Here is a 9,726-nt window from a genome sequence, read left to right on the forward strand (position 1 = left end):
AGTAATTTTCAGCCTCCCCCAGGATTTGGTTTTCAGAAGTCTTCAGGTCATACTCAGTTTCAGAACACTTCCGAGAAAAAGATCTCTGCCTTAGAGGAAAATCTCATAATGCTATCAAAGAACCACATGAGCTTTCAACAAGAAACTAGGCAAGAATTGAAGGATAATTCCCAAAGTCTTGCCGAATTAAAACTTCAAGTAGGACAAATAGCTAAGTTTATAAGTGAGAGAGAAGATGGAAAGTTTCCTAGTCAAACACAACCTAATCCTAAAGGAGTTCATGAAATAGGAGGAAGATCTTATGATCATGTGAATGCTATTACAACCCTTAGGAGTGGAAAGAAAGTTGACAACAAGGTTGCCATGCCTGATAGTGAACATGTTGTAGTTCACCCTGCTGAGCCAGAGAATGAAGAGATTCATAGAGTCTCTAAAGAGACCAATGAGGGTCCTGTTGAGCCTCACTTCGTTCCCATAGCCCCATTCCCACGGTTGCTAGTACCAACGAAAAATGAATCCAACTTCAATGACATAATGGAGGTTTTTAATAAAGTTACCATAAAGCTTCCGTTACTAGAGGCAATTAGGCAACTACCGGCTTATTCCAAGTTCCTTAAGGATCTTTGTACACGGAAGCGTAAGCTTAATGTCCATAAGAAAGCCTTTTTAGCTGGTCAAGTAAGTTCAATTCTTATGAACCAAAAACTCCCTAAGTACAAGGACCCTGGATGCCCTACCATATCTTGTGCAATTGGTAATCACATGGTCGATAAGGCATTACTTGACTTAGGAGCTAGTGTTAACTTACTCCCATATTATGTATACAACCAGCTAGGTCTTGGTAAGCTGAAACCGACCAACATGACACTAGCTGATAGGTCTGTCAAAGTCCCTCGTGGTGTCATAGAGGATGTTCTGATTGAGGTTGATAAATTTATCTATCCAGTGGATTTTGTTGTTCTAGACACCCAACCAGTTCAGGACCCAAGTGCTCACATCCCGGTGATTTTAGGTCGCCTATTCTTAGCCACATCTAATGATATTATCAATTGTAGAACCGGACTTATGAACATATCTTTTGGTAATATGACTACTGAGCTAAATGTCTTCAATGTCATTAAGTCTTCTGAGATAGATGATTTAGAAATGGTGAACATGATTAGCACTCTAGTACCTGATCTGTTAGCCTGCAATATGCTTGATAATCCATTGTTTGATGAACCCCCCAGTGCTTCGGAGGAGGTAGACTTGACAAACACCTTAGCTGATGAGCCTATGCTAGAGATGTTCTTTAATAATCCATTATACGAGGATATTGTTCATTTAGATGAACAATACCCAAAAGAATCTAGTTATTGTGCCGACTTTATGGACCCTAGAGTCCATACCATAGACTTTGGTCCATTCGAGGAGATTGTTCACCCTAATTTTGGGGGTAAAGACGATTCTGGCGATTGTCGAATATCTCTAATCGAAGTCCCTAACTTGGGACTCGAGTCTTGTACGTCTGAAATATTACTAGAGTTTGTTCAGACTCCGCAACCCGATCCTCCTGATACTGTCCAGGAGGTAACCCAGGTATTAGAGACCCATTTTGCGGATGATTCTAGTTATCAAGAGACACATTTGAAGCTCAATCATGCGAACCCAGTTGTCTTGACAGAAACCTTAGATGAGGACGTACTCCTTCTGTTCATTTTTCTAATCCAGTGCAGTTGTCTCATGCTTGTGTTAGCTCTGTTTGGTCTTATGGACCCACAATTGTTTCGACTGTTGGTATACGACTTTGGAAGGTGACAATTCTTTTAGAGGTACTTGATGTCTATCTAATGACTATAAATTTAGCATTTACTGGGAGGCTCCCGCACTCATGTGATTCGGTAATATCCTTCTTTATTTCTTTCCCTCCAGTGGTATCAATTTCTCCTTGTTCATGCTTTTAATTTCATCTTTAGAACATTGAGGACAAAGTTAAATTTAAGTTTGGGGGTGGGGAAGAAACTTTTTGTTAGCTTAAACTCCAGAGCCTAGAAAATTTATGCTTATTAAGGAGGGCACTAACCAATCTAAGTGGATGGAAGCATTTTGGTTTTAGGAGTTGAGGAACCAATCTGACTAGATGGAAACATCTATAGAGTCTATTCATAAAAGCACAGAGCTCAGGTGTTACAAATAACATGATAGTTTCGCCATATCTTGTCGAGTCCTTTTCACTTTCTATTTTTACTTTTCGTTTTCAAGTGATTCGGTGGGGCACACGATTCAAGTTGTTACCATTGCTAGGGTGAAATAGAGTGACTGAGTACCTTATACAAAAAAAAATATATTATTATTATTTTAGACCAGACCAATAGACCAATCGGAATAAATACTAACACTTGGATAGAAATATGTGTGTGTTCTCCCTGTCTCCGTCGCCTAAACAAGCGTGGAATGCAGGATCCACGGGAATTACCATGTAATCTGCTGATAAGAAGCATGCACTTGGATCCACAAGATCTAATCATGTTGTTAGTTCTTAAATAAATGTGTGTTCAATAAAGTCGACCACTGGTACCCTTGTATATGCCAGTTATGTTGACCTAGAGTTAGGATTATCGACCACTGGTTCCCTTGTATTTGCCAGTCGTGTTGATATTAGTCAGACCGGTATCTCAGTCATTTAGGTTAGGTTCATCTTGGCAGAGGCCTTCAGACAGATATGGGAAACACCGTTCACTTTTCAACCATCTACATTTTTCTTTTTCCATCTTCTTGATCTTTTCATGTGATTAGTTTGACTCCGAGTATGATGTCCATTGTGAAACTATCTTAGTAGAGCTCTGTCACTTTATATGAATTTTAGTATGCTTGAGTGCAAACTCGCGTACAACAATTGGAATTTCGCGTCAGGGTACTTCCTCCTGTAGTCAATAAGTGTGCCAACCAAGGAGATTCTTTAGTACCTTCCAAGGTTCTGCATAATTAGCTAGGGTCTGGAGTAAAGGTTTTGTGGGTGCACCTCTGGTAAACCCTCCGGAGACAACACTCCGCCACTAGGGCCACCTAGGGGTTCAAATGATTTTCCTTTCTAGAATAAATTTGCTCGAGGACTAGCAAATAATAAGTTTGGGGGTATTTGGTAGACACATTTTTGTGTCTGAATTGTCCTCAATGTCTCTATTGATAGTACTCGTTTTCGTCCTTATTATGGTGTTTTATGTGTTTGTAGGTATTTTTTTGGAAATAAATAATTTTGGAAAAATCGGCTCGAAAAATTATGCGGAGCATCCCGGAGGACATTTGTTATTCGGACTCTCTGTTTTGGATAAGGGGCACCTGAGTTGGACACCTGCTAGTTACACTCCACAGACGGTTAGGGGGCAGTCATCTTCAAGAATTCAAATTCTGAATTTTGGCGGGAAATACTTAAACAGTTCTGGAAGAATTTCAATTGAGAAAATGAAGGGGTTATGGGTCGATTCAATGTCTAAAATTTGGTAGAGAGATGTGATATAGGTTAAGAAACACAGTATGAGTGACAGGATCGATTAACTTTGGATGGGATTCTCGGTGTGATTCACAAGCCCAAAACAGAGTACGTGGACTGTAACACGAGCAAAAATATGTTTCTGTTGTGCATGGAGAAGTTATGATGGCGTTAGAAGAATTCTGAGGCATGTATAAGCTGAATTGGAGCGTGCTACAATGAAGTTTACGTGTGAAATTCCAAAAATGGTAAGAAAATATTCTCTTCACTGCCCGAGTAATGAAGGATTATTTGGAGTTAGAGCGATGGATTTCAGCGTGTTTTTGAGTATACTCCTTGGGTCTACTAGAAAGGTTGGCAAGTGAGAGGGGATAGAATAGAGCAACACAGAGTTCAAGGGAATCGATAGAAAAACTTCCAGAGAAGAAAGTTTATGCTGCTGCTGGAAGGGAAGAACGCGAAGAACACACTAACCAAGACAGTCGTTTATAAACAGTGACAACGACTGTCGTTTGTGGGTCGTAGTCTTCTAAATACTACTGCACTTTAGGTATATCGTTCTTTGTAACGGTGTTTGCAACAGTTATAAACGTTGCAAACACCCGATTTTATCATTTTTCTCCATTTCATCCTTGTAAACATCTTTTGATCAATGAATATCAATTTTGAGAAAGTTTACACAATGATGAGCTAAACCCATCCTCTGGGGAAACGGAAGAAACTATTCATCCAATGAAAAAGGGGTAATTTCTAATTTAATTATTTATGCAATTTATTATATTTAATTATTTACCTTGAACAAAGAGTTTTTCCAAGGATTTTTATTAAGTAGTTGTCATTTTAATTGATGGTATATGCTTGACTTAGAGTTTTTGATATTCCATGCTTTTAACTTACATTTATTCTTTTATAAAATACATTTTTGCAATAATTAAAACTATTTAAAAGGAAAAATTTGTATAATAATATTAGAAATATTATTTTAAATTGGTAGAAAAAGTGGAATCCTTAGCCCCAGTTTCTCCAAAAATATTCCAATCACTTTGCTATTTTGCTTCACTTATAAAATTTATTTAAATCTAAAAAAAAATTATCTCCTTCACAAGTTCGAAAAGAACCCCAGTTCTTACCACTATTCACAACAACTTTTGAAAATACATCAATTGCTGTGAAAGAAAGGAAAGATATTTTGAGGATTTAATTTTGGTTTTCGGTGTTGTTTCCTATATATAAGTTGGTTCCAGACCCAAAAAGGATTATCGAAAGTTTGGGGAAGGTTATCGAGGAGTTGGGTAAATTTTAGATCCTTGCAGAGCGAAAAAAGAAGATGTTATTACTGTTGCAAGGGAGGAAGAACACGAAGAACATTAGGCTATTAGTGTCAGTCGCAGAAGCAGTCTTATTTTCAACAGCAGAAGAGACATATCGTTTTTTATTATCACTTGTAAAAGACTTCCGGCGACTAGCTGGATACCTTTAGCATCTGTATTTGCGGTTGTTTCAATATTTTTCTCTCTTTTCATCTTTGTAAACGCCATTTAAGCAATGAATCAATATTTTGAGCGTGTTCCCAACAAGAAGAGCTAATTCCTCATAACCAAGGCAATGGACGAAGATACTTACACATGATTGATGGGTAACTATTTTATTTTATTTAGTTTTATTATATAATTCACTTAACCACTGCTTTTGCAGAGTTTTAAACTGTTTGCATGATTTTCCTAATTGTTTGTCATTCAATTTGATAGGTTATGCTTTGTTAAATCAAATTGATAATCTATGCTTAAGGTTTACAGTAATTTTTGAGAATCTTTCTGATTTTAGTGAGTTAAGAAAAGAGGACTTAAAAGTTGACTAGAGTTTTGAAATCCTTATCATTCAATCATGAGTATTAGTGGAATCCAGAGTCTTGGTTATTTCTAAGACCCCGATATCACTTTTAATTTAGTTTTATTTATTATTAGTATTGGAAATTAAATTCTGAAACCAAAATCTTCACAAGTCTTGATCGAACTTTTCTTATCACTTAAAAACTACATCATCACCCATCTATGGATTACTCCCGCTCGAGCACGCTTAACTGCAGATTTTTTGCCAACCGTGAAGTCAATTGTGCTAGGAATGGAAAAATCATTCCCTATATGCCATTTAGCGAACCCTATCAAGGTATAATATGTCATCCAAATACCAACTAAGCGTCGGCACACTTTTAAAAGAATGTTTATACATTTACGCTTAATATTCACAAAAACTTTTTTTTACCCAAAAAAGGACGGTTTATGAAGAGAAAAAAAATAAACTCCATCACATCCAAATGAATGACACTCAATTCAGGAGATAGTCATTTACAATAGCATGCATGAATATGTCACTCTGAAGATACTAAAGAACGATACAACTTTTTATACCATCTATTCTAGTCTCTGTAGAATTATATTTACACCTTCAAACTCTTTCATTACTTCTTCTCAAGCATTCCAAAATACGACATAACATACATTCAACCACATCCCTTTTACTCTACTTTTGTAGTTGCAATAGGACCAGTCCATAGCCGGTTGGATAATTGTTGCACCCATTCTATCTAGTTTGAAGGAACTGCAAAACCATCTTCATATTTTTTTATGTTTCGCGACGATAGATGATGGTTTGGTGTGTTGATTCCTCACTAAAGTTGCAAAAGATACATAAAGGATCAAGATTTATACCTCTATTATTTAATATCGACTTGGTAGGTAGGGTTTGATGAAGATAACCCATATTATAAATGAGACCTTTAGAGGCAGATTCTTCCTCCAAATGAGCTTATGTTGAATTTCCGAATCATCTATTTTTTAGTAAACACATATAACACTCCTTTTCGCTGAAATTTTGGGTAGGAGAAAACACACTTTTTCTTGATTCTTCAATTTGTGATAGAGTTGTAAAATTTCCTAGCTATTGTCTTATATTTTCTTGCTATTTCATATCAACAGTTGTAGGAGTTCGTCTCAAATGTTAATCCCATTCGTCATATGTAGAAGCAATATCAGCTATACTTTTATTTTTCTTTGAGTTGATCTTGTACAAATTTGGATATGAATATTTCAAATTACAATAATATTCCGCTTATCCAAAAGTTAGTTAATTTAGAATCGCCCAATTGAATCTCAGTATTTATCTTTAAAGATTTATTTGCATATCAAAATTTCCTTCCACTTGCCTTTACCATGAGGCTAGCTAACAAGATTTATGAATACTAAAGTTATGGGTTTTGAGAAGAACCTTTAAGCACATTTCTAGGTTTTTCTCCATCATTGAGATGACCTTATTCCAGCTTGACGTGTTTCAGACACTTACACCAATTGGAAGACACAAGTATGTAACTGAAATTAATACATTGTTGCAACCCGATATTTCATGCTTTACACTATTGTGTCAGCACCAACACAACACTAGAAATTGAACTCTCACGGGGCTTTTCTGAGGCAGTGCAAGGCGTGCGACACATGGTGTTATGTCCAGTGCTTTTTTCGGATAAATCAGACCATTCTCCAACCCCATAACTTATGTATATTTCTCTTCTTTTTTTGATTTAGTTCTACACCTTGTTTATCTAAGGGTTTTTTTTGGATAAATCAGACCTTTCTCCAACCCTATAACTTGTGTATATTTCTCTTTTTTGTTTGATTCAGATGTAGACCTTGTTTAGCTATTATTACTCTCTTATTTTCTAGGACCTTATCCAAATTCCAAAGTCCAATTTCCAATTCATTCACTATTTTGTTATAAAAAAACGTTTTTCCTTGGAACTATCGAGATTTGAACATTATGTATATTTATCTTTTTTGTTTGGTTAAGTTCTGAACCTTGTTTATGTATTATTACTCTCTCATTTTCTAGGACCTTGTCCAAAATCCAATTTCCAATTCATTCACTATTTTGTTATAAGAGAACATTTTCCTTAAAACTAACGAGATTTAAACAGGTAACCTCTGGGTTGTAGTAGGATTTACTCATCCACTAAGCTACAAATTTCTGGATGATATATATATATATATATATATTGAAGCATGCATTGTATATAAGAAGGAATATTAGGTTACAACTTTGCGTGGATATGTGGTACCCATAGAGTCATGGAAGATGATTTGACTAATAAAAATGGAATTTGCTAGTCCCAAATTTTTGTTGATAGATTTCCCATTTGACTTCCGTCTGCCGCATGATTAGCCATGCCATCTGCCGCCTGATTCTTTCTCGGTAATTGCGCTGGATAGCTGCTTGCGAAATTTGTTCCATCCTATTTTTTATTTCATTAACCATACTCGCGATGTACCATACTGGAGTAATAAGTGATGTGATGAACCATAGAAGATTTTCCGAGTCCGTCTCAAATAGGACATGTTTCCAGTTGCAGATGCTAAGTTTCCACTATTAAGGAGATCGTAATTCCAAGAGGTTGAGCCAGCGCCATCACAACTCGTGCTTCTGAATCTCTGCAGATGAATCCTACACCTACGTAACCTGGATGGCCTCTAGACGCCCCATCAGTGTTGATCTTTATCCAGTTTAGGTTTGGGTTGGACCATCTCACGTAGATTGTTGATGTCCGTTGGATGCTTCCTGAAAGATTAGGTATCAGAGAGTTACCTGGTAACATCGGAGGTGATGATTTTAATGCCTCAGAATATTCATGTTGTTTTATGGCGCAAGCTATAATTTCATCTGACCATAATTTCCAAAATAGAAAGCAGAGTGGGGATATGCAAGGTGTTGATGCAGATTGTTGTAAGAGTTTGTGAATGATTTTCTGCAAAGTTATGGCGATTGTGGTGCATGGTTTGATTGGAGGAAGTTGTGTTTGAGATCTGAGTAAGTAAGTTGTTCCAAGCTACAACTGCTATTGGGAAGTGAAGAAGCATGTGGTTTTCCGTTTCTTGATTAGTGTTGCAATATGGAAAAATCTTAGAATTCGTCATATGGATGTGATGTAGGATAAAGAAGGTTGGTAGGTCTTTGTTTATTGCTTTCCACAAGAAAAGATGAATTTTTTGTGGACACGGTAATGTCCACGATAATTTGGTATCTGGGAGGGGTTTTTGAGATGGTTGATCAACTTGATGGTTAAACATTTGTATCCCGAAAATGTAGTGTCTTTACCAGATTTTGAATGGGGTTGTATGATTTTGTCCCGGGTGTTATCTTTCGGCAGGTGGATTTTTATGATTTTTTGGGCTGCGAGATAGGGGAGAGTGTTTTTTTTCTTCTTGAATCCAGTTATGCGAGATCGGATCGATGATATCTGCAAATGTTTGGAATGGGTAACGTTGTGTTGGGTCTAGGTTTGGGTAGTGTGGAATCCAGTTTGCTTCGATAGGAGTTGTTAGACCATTCCCAGTACGATGAAAAAGAAACTGTTGCATGGTGGGTACTAGGGATACTAGTTACCTCCATTGAGCGCTTGTGGAAGAAGAAATAATATCAATGCCTTGTAGGATTGGTTGCTGGTTGAGATATTTCTTGTTGCATATGCTCCCGTATATTGAGTCACGTAGTTCAAGAAAATTTCATATTCGCTGAGAAGATCTTTTTTTATGTTCATTGATTATCCTTATGCATAGTTCTTCTTCAGATATTGGTTTTGTTACTTTATCCCAAGCAATTGGGTGAAGCTTTTTTACTAATGAGTCATGTCCCCAGAGAAAATTCCTGGTGATGCAGTCTATCTGTTTGTGTACTTTGGTGTGTGGAGTTTGTGTTTGCATAAGGTGGTTTGCTATGGGAGTTAAGGATGTCTTAATGAGCATCATTCTTCCTGCTTGGGTTAGACATTTTGTCGTCCAACCCTTTGCATTTCATGCGATTCTTTGAAGTGAATGAGCAAAGGTTTGTATAGAGGCTCTTCCTTGTTTGAATTGAACCCCTAAATAAGTAGGAGGGTTTGACGTAGTTAGCATGTAAAAAAATTGTTGCAGCTCAATTACCTTGATTGGGTTTAGTTTCAGGTGATGAATAATCAGCAAATCTCCGATATTAACATGTAATTCAATTATTAGAAATAAAAAATAATTCAAATTATTATTCTCATATCGTGAGCTGAATTTTTTGAGTTTTCCTCGTCATATTTTTTTCTTGTTAGTCGACAATAAAAGATTATGATTTTCTTGTTGTTACAAAATTATAGGGGAAAAGAAAAATTCACTGTATAATAGGTCCTATAATCAAGTTTGCAAAGGTCAGTTGTAAACTCACAATAGGCTGAGGTTGAGCTTGAG

This window comes from Papaver somniferum, chromosome 11, assembly GCF_003573695.1.
Source record: "Papaver somniferum cultivar HN1 chromosome 11, ASM357369v1, whole genome shotgun sequence".
Taxonomy (NCBI): Eukaryota; Viridiplantae; Streptophyta; class Magnoliopsida; order Ranunculales; family Papaveraceae; genus Papaver; species Papaver somniferum.